Raw genomic sequence first — 15230 nt, 5'->3', positions numbered from 1 at the left:
AAAATGGGTAGTAAATGAAAGCATTATAACTATTTTAGGAAATTACATGTGTGATTTTCTTAATTCCTAGACCTTTGACTTCTATTTTAGTTACACAGAAATATTGTAGATACTTTGTTGAAGTCCCAGTTTATCAGAGTCGTGAGATAGTACAATAACAGAATATTTAATTTTTAATGTGTTACTCAGCTTTGTATCACTGTGACCAAAATACGTGGCAACAATAATTTAAAAGAGGATACATTTATTGTGGCTCATGACTTCAGAAGTTTACACCATGGTGGGTTGACTTCTTTGATCTGAGCCAAAGGTGAGGTGGAATATCATAGAGTAAGGGTATGGCTGCAGGGAAGATGTCCCCTTCCAGGGCACATCCCCAGGGACCCACCTTCTCAAGACATGCCCACCTGTCTACAGTTAGCACCCAGGTAGTCCATTCAAACTTGTATGGACTGGTGAGGGTGCAGCTTTCATAATCCAATCATTTTACCTCTGAATATTTCTGTATTAAAACAGGAAGTTTTGTGGTATATTTCATATCCAAACTATAACAGTCAATATTACTTATGATCATTAAACACAATTAAATATGTAAGAATTAAAAGTATTCCTTTAGTTGGGCATGTAAAGTTAAGTATTATGTGTGAGAATGATATATTGGGTATTTTCAGCCGGTTCCTTTCATTGTTTTTAAAATAGATAATTTGCCCTTTCTTACTTTGAAGGTAGTTTTAGTAGAATAGTGTTCTTGCAGAATCTCAACAACATTATGAATTAAGTTTCTCTCTCGGAGTTATCAAATTACCTTCTGTGCTTTTTTCTAGAGGAGGCAGAGTTGGGATGATCAGGGGAGACCTCTTATGGATGCATGCTGAGAGCCAGTTTACAAAAAGAAATGAAGGCTAGGAAAGAGAATGCATATCTTTAGATGATCTGATTTAGGTTGTACATGACAAGGACCGGAAGGCTACTGAATCAAGATTGTGATTGAATTGTGGGTAAGCTGGAGATGATTTAGTGGAAACGGGACTAGAATAGGATTTTAGACATAATAGAAACACATTTGAACTGGAAAGTGTGATAGAGATGGTGATTGTCTATCTAAAAGAGTTTTAAAAACAATAGCTATTATATTTTCTTTGTATCACATTTAAAAAAAATAACTCATAACTCAGAAGAATGTCTGTATACAGTATAATTCTAGTTAAAGAATAACTTCATTAGGTAGCATCTGGTTGAATAGCATGTAAGTACACAGTTCATTGAAATATTCAGTTCATGCTGCAGTTTGTAATATGCTAAATAAATAGCATTTGTGTTTTGTAATAGACTATCAAGTTAATTCCATGACTAATAAAAAAACATTCAGGTCCTAATATACATCCCAGAAGGGTCAGCCGTCTGCTCATAGCATCAAATGTAGACAACTTCTTCACTTCTTAGCCACAATGTAACTTGAATGGCCTCTGGTCCAGTTTCTAGAAGAGTCCTCCTTCTCTGAAACTTCATAATCCCAGTCTTTACTGTCCACAGTTCTATTAGCATTCTGTTCTTTTGACATTACGCCAGAATTGTCCATTAACCTCCACTTAAAACAATCTAAAGCTTTTCCAGCTTGTAACACTAAAATTTCCAAAATTTCTTCCACAAATTTCAAAAAGATCTAAAAGCTTATAAATCACATGGTCAGTTTAGTCATAATAACCTTGTTTCTCAGTACCAATTTTTATTTTAGTTACATTTTTAACTGCTGTGACCAAAAGAACAATTGAAGGAAAAGTTTATTTGGGGGCTCATGGTTTCAGAAGTCCATAGTATCCATGTTGTATATGCTGCCTACCTGTTTACTTTAGCCATTCCAGTAATCAGACACTATTGCAGTATCACAGTAATTTAGGATTCAGTAATATCCAGTTTCAAACCCCCTTGGGGATATTGGAATACATCCCCCACAGATAAGGGGTCTACTGTATATAAATATACTGAAGATATACATGTATATCTCTATCTATACAGACATATATCTATATATATATTCTCAATGTTATTTCTAACCTAGTTGTATTTTTGTCTCAACCCGCTTATGCTATTTTTTTTTTTTTTTTTAGCTCTATCTCATCCCAGAATCTTTGGTGAATAGACTGTTTTTTTCAAATTTAGAAGTCTGCCAGTTACTTATACCAATATGTTAATATGTTCACTCTGTTTTTAATGATATCAGACAGTGTTTGAAAACAGAAACCCAATGCAAAATCTTCATTATAGGGTTGCATGGTAATTATGCACTAAATACTTTGTTCAACTTTATAGTAAAATAAGGTCAAGAATCATGGGTCATGAGCATTTTATAATTTGTTGAATGCTGTTATTGTGAGTTTTAAATAAACATTTTGGCTTTTGTGTATAGCAGAGGATAACATACTTGCTTGGATTAATAAAAAAAAAACAAGTTAATGGTGAATTGTTAATCTTGGAGAGGTCCAATTTACCTTTGTAAAAGGTAAAGCTGCTATGTGGATTAGCTATAAACAGTAAGTTCTCCTGGAAATCAGGTAGTGCTCCTAGCATCTGAACTGTTGGCAGGAAGTCTGAGTTTGGAACTCTAGAATGGTAGTGGTAATACGTTGGAAGCAGGGCAAGAAGCATCCCTAGCCTCCAAGTGTAACATTAGAAGTGGTGGTCTGGGCTGGTGGTGTGGCTCGGTGATAAAGCACTTGCCTAGCATGTGTAAGACTCTGAGTATGATCTCCAGTACTGCTAAAAAGGAAAAAGGAGGTGGCCTTTTATATACATGGGTTCTAAATCCTATTGATTGTTATATATTCCAACTCATTTTTCTTCTTTGAGTCTCATTTTATGTATTGAAGTTCTACTTGCCCAATAAATCATAGGCTTTATTGCAATGTTATAAGTTTTCTTTCCTTCACTTAGTCATTGTGCATGAGCAATTGTAACTCTCAATTGTGAAAGCTAATTATAATGTGAAACTGAAATCTGAACATTCTTGAAGAAGCTTGGAATACACTGACAGTTTTTTTCTTTGAAAATTACTTTAATTTCTTTTATCTTTGTTCAGTATCTTAACATGAGCTTTTAAAATAAGAACTAATTTTCAGAAGAGCTGTTCTTCTTTCCCATAATGTCACAATCCCACATCAAGTGATAGCAGGGTAAATTTTCACTGAAGGTTGAAAAGTAATTCTTCTCCTTTTTCTTACAGTCACACTGTCAAACTCATGGTAGAATGATGCAAATAATTCTTGTGGGCTGTAACCATTACTATCCTACACATGTAATTTCAGGTGTATTCAATCTTTATGTGAGTTTGAATGCTAGGCAGCCAATCTGATACTTTGCACATGCTACAATTTTAAAGTTGATTATTTTTTTTTTCTTGAGAGTTCTCTTTTATACAGTTAGTTTTAAAAAAAGAAAAACAGGATGTATTAAAATGTGATCTCCTACAGAGCTGAATGACATGCTGTAGAATGACCATGGTCTCTTCACAGACAAGTTTCCAAGGGATGACAAAATAGGCCAAGTTATTCCTGTACTCAGGGTTTCATAGTTTTCTGTTCCTGGCAGGGTTTTTTTCCTAGCCAAAGGAATGGTGGTAGAGAGTCTCTTACAAAGCTTTTACCTTCCCACCTCCAACTTGCCTCCATATGACCATTTTTTTCAGCCCTTGAGAGTAGATTTCCTGGCTTTAAAGAAAATGATAATCTCGGTGTGTGAGGGCTGTTTAAGGAAGCCTTAGCAGAGTCCAGCTGCGCTCAGAGGGCTTCAGTTCTGTTCTGGTTTATTCTGACTGTAATTCTTGCCTGTGCTCAGGATGTCACAACGTTAGTTTGAGATTGAAAGGGTCATCTAAATTCAGATTTGGATGAATCTGAATTTAGATGACCCTTCTCTAGGGTTTTCTCTGCACATTCCCCTGTCGATATTCTTTCTTTCTAGACTTTTCCTGTTTGTACCTCTAGCATGGTCTTCATGACCTCTTTTTGGAGACTCATGAGTTGACTGTACTGAGTGAGTGGATAGATTCAGCTGTACTGATTTCTAACTCAGGAGCTTGGGACACTGGATTGCTTGTGCACATCGGTACAGAGGCTGTGCTGGCTGGTGAAGTGCAGGTCTCTGTTCTGGTCCTGAGAGGTTCCGGGGTTCTGGAGAGTTTGGGTGTGGGTGCTGAAGAGAAGGGCAGTGAAGGCAAGAAATCTGATAAAATAGAGAGGGGTTGTTACCTTAGGAATTCAGGCTTGATGATCTGAACTAATCAGACATCACTCATGGCTTCTACTAACCCTAACCTAAATGGTTAAACAGTGGCCAAGATGTTGATGAGAGTTGGGTGTGTTTGTGAAAAAGTGGACATTTATTTTAATATAATTACAGATGTAGCAGAATATCTTGGCATTTCTCACTGATTCTTTGAATAAGCCTTTTTAAGAATAGTAAGAGAATGTGAAAAGTGTCAAACCCTTTGAAATATAATACTAAAAGGAGCCATCAGAGTCTCTGAAATTGTATGCAGAGATGTATTATTAAAGAAAAGGCATGATAGAGGTTGTGTATATGGCTGGAGATTTCCGGTGATTTTGAGATTCAAAGTAAAATCTTATTTTTTATAATGTGAAGCTTTATGATACCTTATAGGGGAAGAGAGTAAGTACTTTTCTACTGCTACTACAGGCTATATGGAGAGGAATGAGAGTAATTTGCAATGAAAATATTTTTATTTGGAACCTCCAGTGAGTATTTATATATATATTTGTGTGGAATCCAGTTTGCATTTTGTTAGATACTTAACTAAGGAACACAGAAATGAAACTTAAATTGCAGGAGGATAAATTATTTTAATAGGCTGTCACAACCACAAGGGTAAATATCAGCTTACCATTTATCTTTTATAGTCAGAATTTTCATTACTATAAAATGTTGCTTACAAAAAGAGCCTTGCATAAATCTAATTGGTTATTTATTAACAAACAAATCCAGGAGCATGAACTTGCTCAACTCGTTGAGGAAATAGAATCTGGATAGTTACCTATTTCTTGAATTTGATGTTAATTTAGGGATATTATACTGATACTCCATATATACAAATATGTATTTTTGAAATCACTTTAGAAACAGTTCCTTTTTATTAAGTTAAAGTGGAATAATCTTGTTCTTAAAAATGAAATTTTAAATTAAAGTATTTTTCTTTAAATTTTTATTAGAAAGAATTGAGGTTTTATGCTGCATTCAGTTATGTTGCAATTTGCATAATGCTGATTGGTAGGGGTTGGAGGTACAAATGTAAATGGGATTTTGCAATCAAAACGACTATTACAACTTGGTGATTCCGTGCCTCCCCACCCCCCGAACTTAGAAATATATTATGATCCATGAAAATATGGAAATGAAGAATATATGAGTTTAAGAAAACTTGCAAAAGGGGAGATCGCAATTTTAAAGTGCCCCATGTTGTAATAACAATGAATTTGTATAATATAATTTTGTAATAAATATGGAGTTAATACCATAGTTGGCAGTATTTTGAAGAGGGAAGAATATTTGTGGATATGCCTAAGACTAAGTACAAGCAAGTCAATTTGATATCTTTCTTGAAAGATAAAGAAAAGGTGATGAAGTAGTTTTAATTCTGGAGCAGGAAATTAGCTGTTTGTGAAAACAGCATGAAATGTAATTCAGAGCAGCTGTCTAATTTATCAGCCAGAACAAACAGCTCAGGTTTTAAAGTATATCCATTACTCTAGGTACCCATTATTGACCTGTTCAATCCACTAATGTTTGCTCAACTCGAGAAAGTTTGCCAGTTAAAAAAAAAAAATGTGGCACATGATCCTCTTACATTTTAAAAGGATTCTTTATTTTTGGATTTGCATCTGATAATTATTTTAAAATAGTAATACTGTAACTATTTTAAATGTAAAATATTCAGACAGGAGGATGGGCCATCACATGACATGGTGAACCCTTGTCTTGGTCACTCACATCATTTCACAGTGTACACGGTGTGGCCACAGACTGTGGAGACCTCTAATATTAATATTCAGTGAAGGTTGCATCCCTTGGTTGGTTTTCTAGGTCTATATTTTTCAAGTCAATTTCTACAGTAGTTAATTTTTTTTTTTGCTAAGTTATTAAAAGTTACTTAATTTTCTGAAGTTCCTTGGTAAAAATGTTCTCTCTCAGGAAAACTTGATGTAACCTTAAACATTGATGGTTTCTTGTTTGTTTCTTTCATGTGCTTCCTATGAATTCAAATTGAAGGAAGACTTTTTTTTAAGCTCTTAATGTATACCAGGTACTATGCTGAGCATTGGTTGATAAAACAATGAATGGTATCTAGGCATTCCAAAGTCAAGAGAGAGGAGTAATTGATCAGCATAATTATATGAATAGAGTTATGTTCTGGAGTATTTAACAGAAGCACTTTTTCCTGCCCCTAAGAAGAACTGGAGATCATTAAGGTTATTTGTTTGCTAGTGTGTAGGTGCAGCTGTAACCAAAGCAATGAAAAGCACTCAAATATTTTAATAAATACAGACTTTTTGAGTCTTAGCTGGAATGTTTTTTTAATTTTTTTTTGAAAACTGAGCTATTATTTGAGGGCCTAGTTGATCTATTAAAGAAAATTCACTGAGTCATGGGCTTCTCTGAGTAAGAGCCTGAGAAAAATAGGAGGAAGCAACCAAATAAATCGTGGAGGGCTCACCATTGAGGCAGAAGGAAGACTAGGGGATTGTGAAGTTTTGGATACAGATAAGGAAGTGCTTCCAGGGAGGAGGGAATGATCAGAGTGAAATCCTGCTCCTGGGTGAAGGGAGATAAAGTCTCAGGAGGTTCAGCAATGTGGAGTTCTTGCTGCTTGTGTTCACTGGGTGGAGTCAAGGTCTGACTGTGGTGGATTTAAAGAGAAAGGGATATTAGTGATTGAGGGGGGAAACAATGAGACTAAAATTCTCAAGAATTTTTTTTTTGAGACATTTTGTTATAACAGAGCACAGAAATAAATGGGGAGGCAGCCCAAGTAGTAATCTGTGTGTGTGTTGTGTTTTGAAGCATGTAGAATTAGTAGCCTTGTGTGTGCTGATGGGAATGATCCCGCAGAAACCAGAAGCTGTTCACTTAGGAGAAGAGAGAGAGGTGGACTGCAGGAATGACGGGATCTATGCAGTGCAGGAGGGGAAGGGATCAGGCGCAGGAGGACGGCTGTGCTTCAGGAGGATAAATCATTTACCTGCATGGGAAGGAGAGTGCAGCAGGTGAACATGGAGATGGAGGAGTGGTGGGTGTGTTTGTGAATCTGTGGAAGTTGTCTGATGGTTCCATTTTAGCTGGGAAGCGAGTAGTAAGGTTATAAGGCAAATGTAACAATGGGAAGGGTTAAGGGGGAAGAGGGGATGACAGATAAATAGTATAGAGGGGAATGGAGAGCCTGTGTGGACCGCTGGCCCTCTTGGTTCAGGTTTGGCCATCTCTCTGTCCTTTGAAATGCACATCAGTGACTTTTAAAATATTTTTTCATTTGGTTTGAGGTTGGTTATTTCCATCAATCTCCATACAATTTAATCTCTGAGTAGGACTTACATGTGAAGTACCCCTGAGCTCTGTAGTTGGTCTCTTATTGTAAAAGTTGGAAACAAGATATTTCAGGCAGTGCCCGCTATTTTAGTCAGCTTTTTTTTTTTTTTTTTTTTTGCTGCTGTGGCTAAAGGACTTGACAGGAATAATCAGAGGAGCAAAAGTTTGTTTGGGGGTCTCAGAGTTCTTGGTCCATAGATGGTTGGCTCCTTTCCCCGGGCTCAAGGTGAGGCAGAACATCATGGCAGAAATGTGTGGCAGACGGAAGCATCAGGGCACAAGCACCAGGAAGCACAGAGAGAGAGAGCTCCACTCAACAAAGACAAAATATATATCCCAGAGTTACGCCCCCAGGGACCCCCTTCCTCCAACCACACCCTACTACAGTTAGTCCCTATCAGGGGATTGACACACTGACTGCATTTAAACTCTTGTAACCCAGTCATCTCACCCCTAAACTTTCTTGCATTGTCTCACACACGAGGTTTTGGAGGACACCTCATATCTAAATCACATGGTTTGCTTTTGAGATGAGGCAAAAAAAAAAAAAAAATTCTATATTTACCTTAAACTAGAACTTCTAAACTGATGATTTACTAGTTTTTAAAAACTCAAAGAATTTATTGGTCCTGAGGAAATATGACATTTTTGGGTGCTCATTTACTTTAGAAACATGCATATATGCTATTACCCTAGAAAACTTCAGATATACTAGAGAATGAAAAATTCAACCTGCAAAAAGTGCTCTGTTTTATGGAGAACAGGAGAGATCGGCTTGTTAAAATGAGACATTTTTGTAAAGTAGTTCATCGTAATTGAGTTTCAGTGAACCGTGGGGCCATGACATGGCAGCTAATAGAATCCTTTTATGAAAGCGAAGGAGTCATGGAGTACTGTGGCCTTGTTCTTGGCTATTCTAGTTAACAAGCATTTATTCGTCATTTGCTCAGTGCACACTCCTATACAGGGTGCTGGGAGAGAGATGGGAAAGAAAGAGAAGAAAGGTTTCCGCACTGGAGGCCTGGGGTAGAGGTGGCATCAAAATTTCATATTATCAGAACTAAATTTAGTCTCTTCTCCCCACTGCCATCTTTCCATCCCTGGGGACAGAGCCCTCGATGTTAGCTCCTTACTCTCTGGTGATTATTAAATGATTTGTCAGTGGACAGGTGGGGTCAGAGTCAAGCAGAGCCTTCTTGCCTGTGTTTCACTCTTAATGGAACAACCAGGGTTAGCCAGCTGAACACACACTGGTTACCTCAGTTACATTCTCTAGTTACGGACCATTTACTCAGTTTGGGAATTTTACTTTGTGGGAGAAGGTGGTCATTTCAGAAAGTTCCCTTCACCCCAAATAATCTTTATTTCTGTTGAGCTTTATTCTCCAACTGATATTTTTTTCATGTGTTTTGTGGTTACAGAGAGTTTCTTGCTCCCAGTTCTTAAAATAATATTAGTCATCCTTTTTAGAACTGGCTTTTAAAGACTATAATTCCATTCTTGACAAGAACATAAAATTTCAAGTCTTCTATTTTGTATTTTGTACTTATTTGTAAGTGAATTTTATTACTGTAAGAAAATTGGCGAGTACTTGAATCAAGATAATGTGTACTGATAAAGTGAATGTAATCTTCTGTAAAATTTGCTTTAAAATGGTATCCTGAGTGTTGTATCACCATTTAGAATGACAAAGTGTTGAAATAAGAATTTTTTAGTAGCATTTTAATACTTCATGGAAATGAGTATCAATAAAAGGAGCAAAATAGAATATTAATTATTATCTGATATAATGATGACTCGGACTATTGAGAACAAGTTAACTGTGGTAGGACAGCAGCATTATAATATTTAACTGCTTCTTGGAAAGACCTACCCTAACTAGGGAAAAAAACAGCTGTGAAACAGAAAGGCAATTTCAAGTTTTAGGGAATATTTTGTTTGTACTGTAAGGGTTTAATAATTTTTGCATCAAAATATCTTCATTTAAATGAGAATAAAATGCTTACTCTCTGTTTATGTTTCTGAAGGAAAGGTATATGCTGGCACTCAATCTTACTTGGAACTCTGGCAGAGGCCGGTGATAAATGTTTCAGCAAGCTGACCTGATACAGCCATGGCCTGGAGGTCCACATTACTGGGAAATTCTAGGAGTACTTCCCATCAATCAATCAGTTAACAGTACTTGAGGGCGTAATATTGGTCCCAAGCCCTGGGAGGCATTGTAAGGGTTATGGAAATGTCACTATTACCTGCTCCTTGGCATATATTTTCTAATATCCTGTTTTTAAGGGATGGTGCCCAGTTGAGAGAGTATATCCTGAAATCCAGAACTTGAAGAAGCTTGTTGTGACAAGGTCAACGTCAATGTCACTGCATTAGCTACCTATTGGCTATTGTTTTCTTTTTTACTTATCTATTTTTATAGTTTCAAACCTGCTGGGTGTCTAGGTTTCAGCTGTCTGTCTGTTACTGGCACACAGCTGGGTTCTCATTTTGTGTTCAGCGTGGCTTCATCCATGTGTGCCTGTTTGTGTTGGCTCCTCCAAGTTCAAGTGCAGAGCTGTCCCAGAACCGCAGGCTCCCTGCCCTCCCCTTCCTGGCCTCACCTGTGTTCTTTACCCTCCATCCTGAATACCTGGCATTCACTGGCCTGCCCTCTGCCTCTGACATTTCAAGTGTTGTATAGATGGAACCTTATAATATGTAACCCTTTGGTTTTCTTTATTCATTCAGAGTTAACCCCCTTGGCATCCATTCAAGTTGTCCAGGGCACACTAGTCCTTTCTTCTCATTTCTGAGTAGCATTGCATGGTAGGAGCAAGTAGATGTTAAGCCCTTCACCCCAGAAAGGATATTTGGGTTGCTTCCAGTTTGAGGCTATGTAAATAAAGCTGCGGTAAACATTCTTGTACTAGATTTTGTGAGAATGTGTCTTCATTTCTCTGGGATAAGTGCCCAGAACTGTACTTTCTGGGTTATATGTTAGTTGCATATATATATATATATATATATATATATATATATATATATATATATATATATATTAGAAATTGCTTTGCTCTTCTCCATAGTGGCTTTTCTACTCACTGAGGTGTTGATCCAGTTTTTCTGCACCCTCTGTATCATTTGATATTGCCACTATTTTCATTTTAAACATTCTGTGAGGGGTATAATGATATTGTAGTTTTAATTTGCATTTCCCTAATAGCTCATGAGGAATATCTTCATGTGCTTATTTGCCACCCATGTGCCCTCTGGTAAAATGTGTACACATGTTTTTGCCATTTTGTAATTGTATTTATTTTATTATTATTATTACGTTGACTTTTGAAAGATAAAGGGCCTCCATCTGGAGTATAGGTTTATCAGGTATCATTTTCACATACTTTCTTCCAGTCTTTAGCTTATCTTTTCATACTCTTGGAAAGACTTTCACAGAGCAAAAATTTTAATTTTGATAAGATCCAGTTCACCTATTTTTTTTTTCTATTATATGACACGCTCTTGGTGATAAGCATGATTTCTTGTTTAACCCCTTATTTCTTCTCTAGACGTTTTATTGTGATATTTCATTTGTTTTGTCTTTATTTTCTTCCTTTTTACTTTTTGGGTAGTTCTAGTCCCCGTGTATATTCTTTTCATACTTGAAAATTTTAAATTATATGTGTGTCTTGAGGTATAATATTAACCATCATATGTTTTAGCTAGCTTTCTGTTACTGTAACAAAATATTTGAGATAATCAGCTTATAAAGAGGAAAGGTTCATTTTGGCTCAGAGGTTTGGAGGTTTCCGCCCATTAACAGTTGGCCCCATTGCCTTGGGCCTGAGGTGAGGCAGCACATCTTGGTGGGAGACGCATGGAGGAGCAAGCGGCTCACTGCATGGTGGCTGGAAAGCAAGGGAGGAGTGAAGAGGGGTCAGGGTTCTGATACCTGCTTCATGAGCCTGTCCCAGGTGATCAGAGTTCCTCCTGATAGTGCCATGGGCTGGAGACCAGGCCTTTATGGGGACTTGTCTAAACCATAGCCTTGTATTTACCTTCATAGTTAGTATCATTGATGATATTCGTTTCATTCATTCTGTTGGATACTGAGGTGTGGTATGGATACCTCTGTCCTCTGGCTTCCTGTGTTGCTGGGGAGAATCAATTGAGATTGCTTGTTATTCCTTGTTACAGTGTCTAATCCCATGCCAAGGACAAAAAAAAAAAAAAAAACCAAGCTTCAGAGATCTCCGCCCAACAACTGTGAGCAGGTGGTGTTTATACAAAAAGGAAGTTTTCCTTTTTTTTAGAAAAAAAAAAAAAAGTGCCCTGGAGAAAGAGCCTGATTGGTTACAGTCCTGTGTTTCCCTCGCTGGACATGCCAGCCGTGTGCATCCTGTGACTGCCTGGGACTAGACGACTTGTTACAAGAATATATTCTTAAGTTAGGTTGCAGTTTGCTACTTATGGGTGCAGCTTTAGGCAAAATTCAATTTAACTTAATTTAACAGTGGGGAAGTCTGATGAGATGCTGTGTTGTCAGGAAATCCATTCTTAGGAGTGCCGGGGAAGTTATTCACAGGAAGGTGCCACAGCATGGAAGTTACTTCAAACTACCTACTGGTCGGTAACAGAGAGTTTGTTCAAACGGAGGTGTCTTCTTGGTGGTGGGGTTTCCTGGAAAGCCATTCCTGAGTACTGCATTCCCTGCTTCTCCTCTGCAAAGCGTCCCCAGGTGTATGTGCGGGGGGGGGGGGGGGGGTAGCTGGTGCCCCCGCTGTGAGCATTGACCTGTGAAGCTCCCAAGAGGCATGTGTTGAGGAAGTCGCCCAAAGAGGTGCTGGTTGGTGCTGGCCAGAAACAAGTACACTAGAACCAGGAAGACGAGCCCCTTCCTTCGCAGTGTCCTTCCACCATGTTCTCTAGGTAAAACCTAACATAGGGGCAGCTCTCCAATCGGAGTAGGCAAGGAAGAGTACATTCATAGCCAGGAGCCAAAAAATGGATAACTGGCACAAGCCACCCGTTTCTAAGAATTTCAGGTGGTAGAAGAATATATCAAATGATACCATTAGATATGATCAGCAAAGTCTATAGTATGGGATAAGCGGTCTACTGCCTTTAACGAATACCTTGTAAGGAGAACAATAAGAAGAAGTGGAGGGGAAATCTGGATTAAAAGAGATTGGAGAGCCATGTTTGGACCTTGTTTAGATTCATATTTGAATGAATCGAGTATAGAAAGAATATCTTTGACAGTTTGCACACAGTAGTGATACTAAGCAATCATTGTTTGTGTTTTAATGGTGTGATAATGTTCCTATGATGTAGAAATATAAAGAATTCATATTTTTGAGATATATGCTGGAATATTTATAGATAAAATATTATAACATCTGGCATTTATTTCAGTAATGTTAATTTTGTTTTGAGAAAATGCTTTAAGAATGTGAACTTTTTTTTAAGAGTATGAAAGCTATTACTAAGCAGTAGTCCCCTACTTTAGCTGTGTATAGAAGTTATCAACCATGAATGATGACCTATCTTTAAAATAATGTAATTTTGAATCTTGTTCCTGGGTTTTGTTTATAATGAGCTGTTAGAAATTTATGACGACGATAACTGGCATTTACTGAGACACATTCCATGGCGACACTCATATGCACATATTTTGACTTGGTAGTTTATGATGTGAACAAAAGTGTCTGGTGCTTTATGGGGTAGTTGATATTGTCTTCTGGAAGGAAAGAAAATCGGCTATCATTTTCAGCAGTCGAGTTGACATAGACATATGTTTTCCACCCCAAGCCTGAATATGTATTCTCCTGACATGTTTACTGTTTCTATAAACCATAGTATTCTTAAACATTTCAGAAATGTGACTTCCATAATATTTATCCTCCAATGCTATATTATTTATAGCATGAACTGGAGTTGTAGACTCTGAGAAAAATTCATATTAAAATAACTGCATTCCCAAGAGAGAGTATTTTGGATACTGTATTTTGTTAATTCTAAAAAAATTTTGAAGTATCTTATGGTTAATTTTCTGTTGCTTTTTATCTCTGTATAATTTTACTCTTGTTCATTTCATAGCTGAAAGTAACATCGGGCATATTAAAAATAATTATAAAGTTGAAATGGCATGACACAGGCTTTACAAATACAGGTGACACTTGTGAATAAGGTGAGTGGGGGGAGCATGCATTCTTTATTAAATTTATTATCACTTTTCTTTGCCTTTTTAGAGCTTCACTAAATGGCTATATAGCGGCTTTCTCTTTTGCCTAAAAGTATAAGTTACTTTGCGTGTGTGTGATGCTTTGCTGTCAAGAAATATGAATAATTTCAGATTATATCCCCCTGGTAACAAGTTAGTTAGCTACAATTCATGGACACTGGTAGAATACATGAGATTTCTGAGTCAGAGATGAGGGACAGTTTATTACTCACAGCAGTAGCCGTAGTAGGAGGATTGGCATTTTGGGTCAATCTCAGAAATCAAAGCTCAAAGACTCCCATAGCTCTGGCCAGTATTTGCCTTGATGAACCTTACAATAATGTACTGACTCTTCATCTATTACCATTTCTCATACCATTTCCCTGGGATTGGTATGAAGAGGGTCAGGTGATACCTGTGGGTTGCATGAGAGAAGCCCACAGTTTTGAACTTTAATTTTTTTTAATAACAAAAAGGAAATGCCCTGAAATGCAACATTTTCTTTAGTAAACCTGCTTGCCTTTTGCTGGCTCTGTATTACACACTATCCTTAAAAAGATAGTCTGGATTAAAAATGCTGAGTTAGTAACTCATAAGACATAAAAAACAAACAAAAAAACATAAGAGACTGGAGCATTCTCTCCCAACAGCATTGACCTTGTTTCTGTACTGTCTTAGCTCCTGAAGAACTTTCACACCAATGCCAAGTCTTTCAACCACTCTGCCTGGTCAGATTAACAGAGACTCAGACTGAATCTGTTCAATTTGTCTCATACACATTTAATCAAGGGCACTATTAGGACTGCTCCAAGCAGCAGGATGTGACCATCCTGAGATAGGACGTGGGTACTAGCTGAAGAGCCATCAGATGTATGATAAGGTTCACCAAGCAAATACAGGACAGAGCTATGAGAGTAGCTTTATGTTGTCCACTGTCACTTCTGCATAGTGAGTGCTGAGATCGAACCTCTGCAGCAGCCCAGTGGATAGCAGGCTTATGTAGCCACACCATCATTGAAGCAAGCCCAAATAATTTAGAGGGACTTTTATAAACTAAGGGCCGTGTGAACCAGTGGTTTGCTTTAGATGCCAGAGTTGGGGATAACTTTTCTTCCCCGGGGTTTGTTTATCACATAAAGTTACATGTTCACAGGTTTTCTGGTCCTTAAATATCTTATTTCTACTTGACAAGGGAGGCCATCACTTGTTGGGTAATTTCTAGCAGGCCCTCTTTATTTGGGCTGCACTGGAAGAAGGATTGTTGATTAACCAAGATAAAGTACTAAGTAGATGCTGAAGAAAGGTACGTGCTGCCTCCTATACCCACCGTCCAGTATCGAGCCTCCTGCAGGGGACTTATGAGACTTTAGATATCCATAACTGATAGAGGAACTGAGCATGAATCTGTCCTCTTGATCCCTGGAACTTTTAC

At 37.5% G+C, this 15230-nt stretch overlaps 1 protein-coding gene across 22 annotated transcripts in view; it reads left to right on the top strand.

Annotated features, from left to right (window-relative positions):
* The window catches only part of LOC101967955 (thiamine pyrophosphokinase 1), a 372786-nt gene that overhangs the window by 21879 nt on the left and 335677 nt on the right, over positions 1-15230 (top strand). Inside the window, exon 1 of one of the 22 annotated variants that reach the window (XM_078040714.1) lies at positions 7170-7274. The exons of the other annotated variants lie outside the window; for them this stretch is intronic. The gene's annotated coding sequence lies outside the window, so the exon portion shown is untranslated. Of the gene's footprint in view, positions 1-7169; positions 7275-15230 lie in introns of those variants that run through there. 22 annotated transcript variants of the gene reach the window in all.

Source organism: Ictidomys tridecemlineatus, chromosome 2 (genome assembly GCF_052094955.1).
Source record: "Ictidomys tridecemlineatus isolate mIctTri1 chromosome 2, mIctTri1.hap1, whole genome shotgun sequence".
In the NCBI taxonomy this organism is placed as follows: domain Eukaryota; kingdom Metazoa; phylum Chordata; class Mammalia; order Rodentia; family Sciuridae; genus Ictidomys; species Ictidomys tridecemlineatus.
Note: the sequence above shows the minus strand (reverse complement) of the source record. Positions and strands in the feature narration are given on the sequence as shown.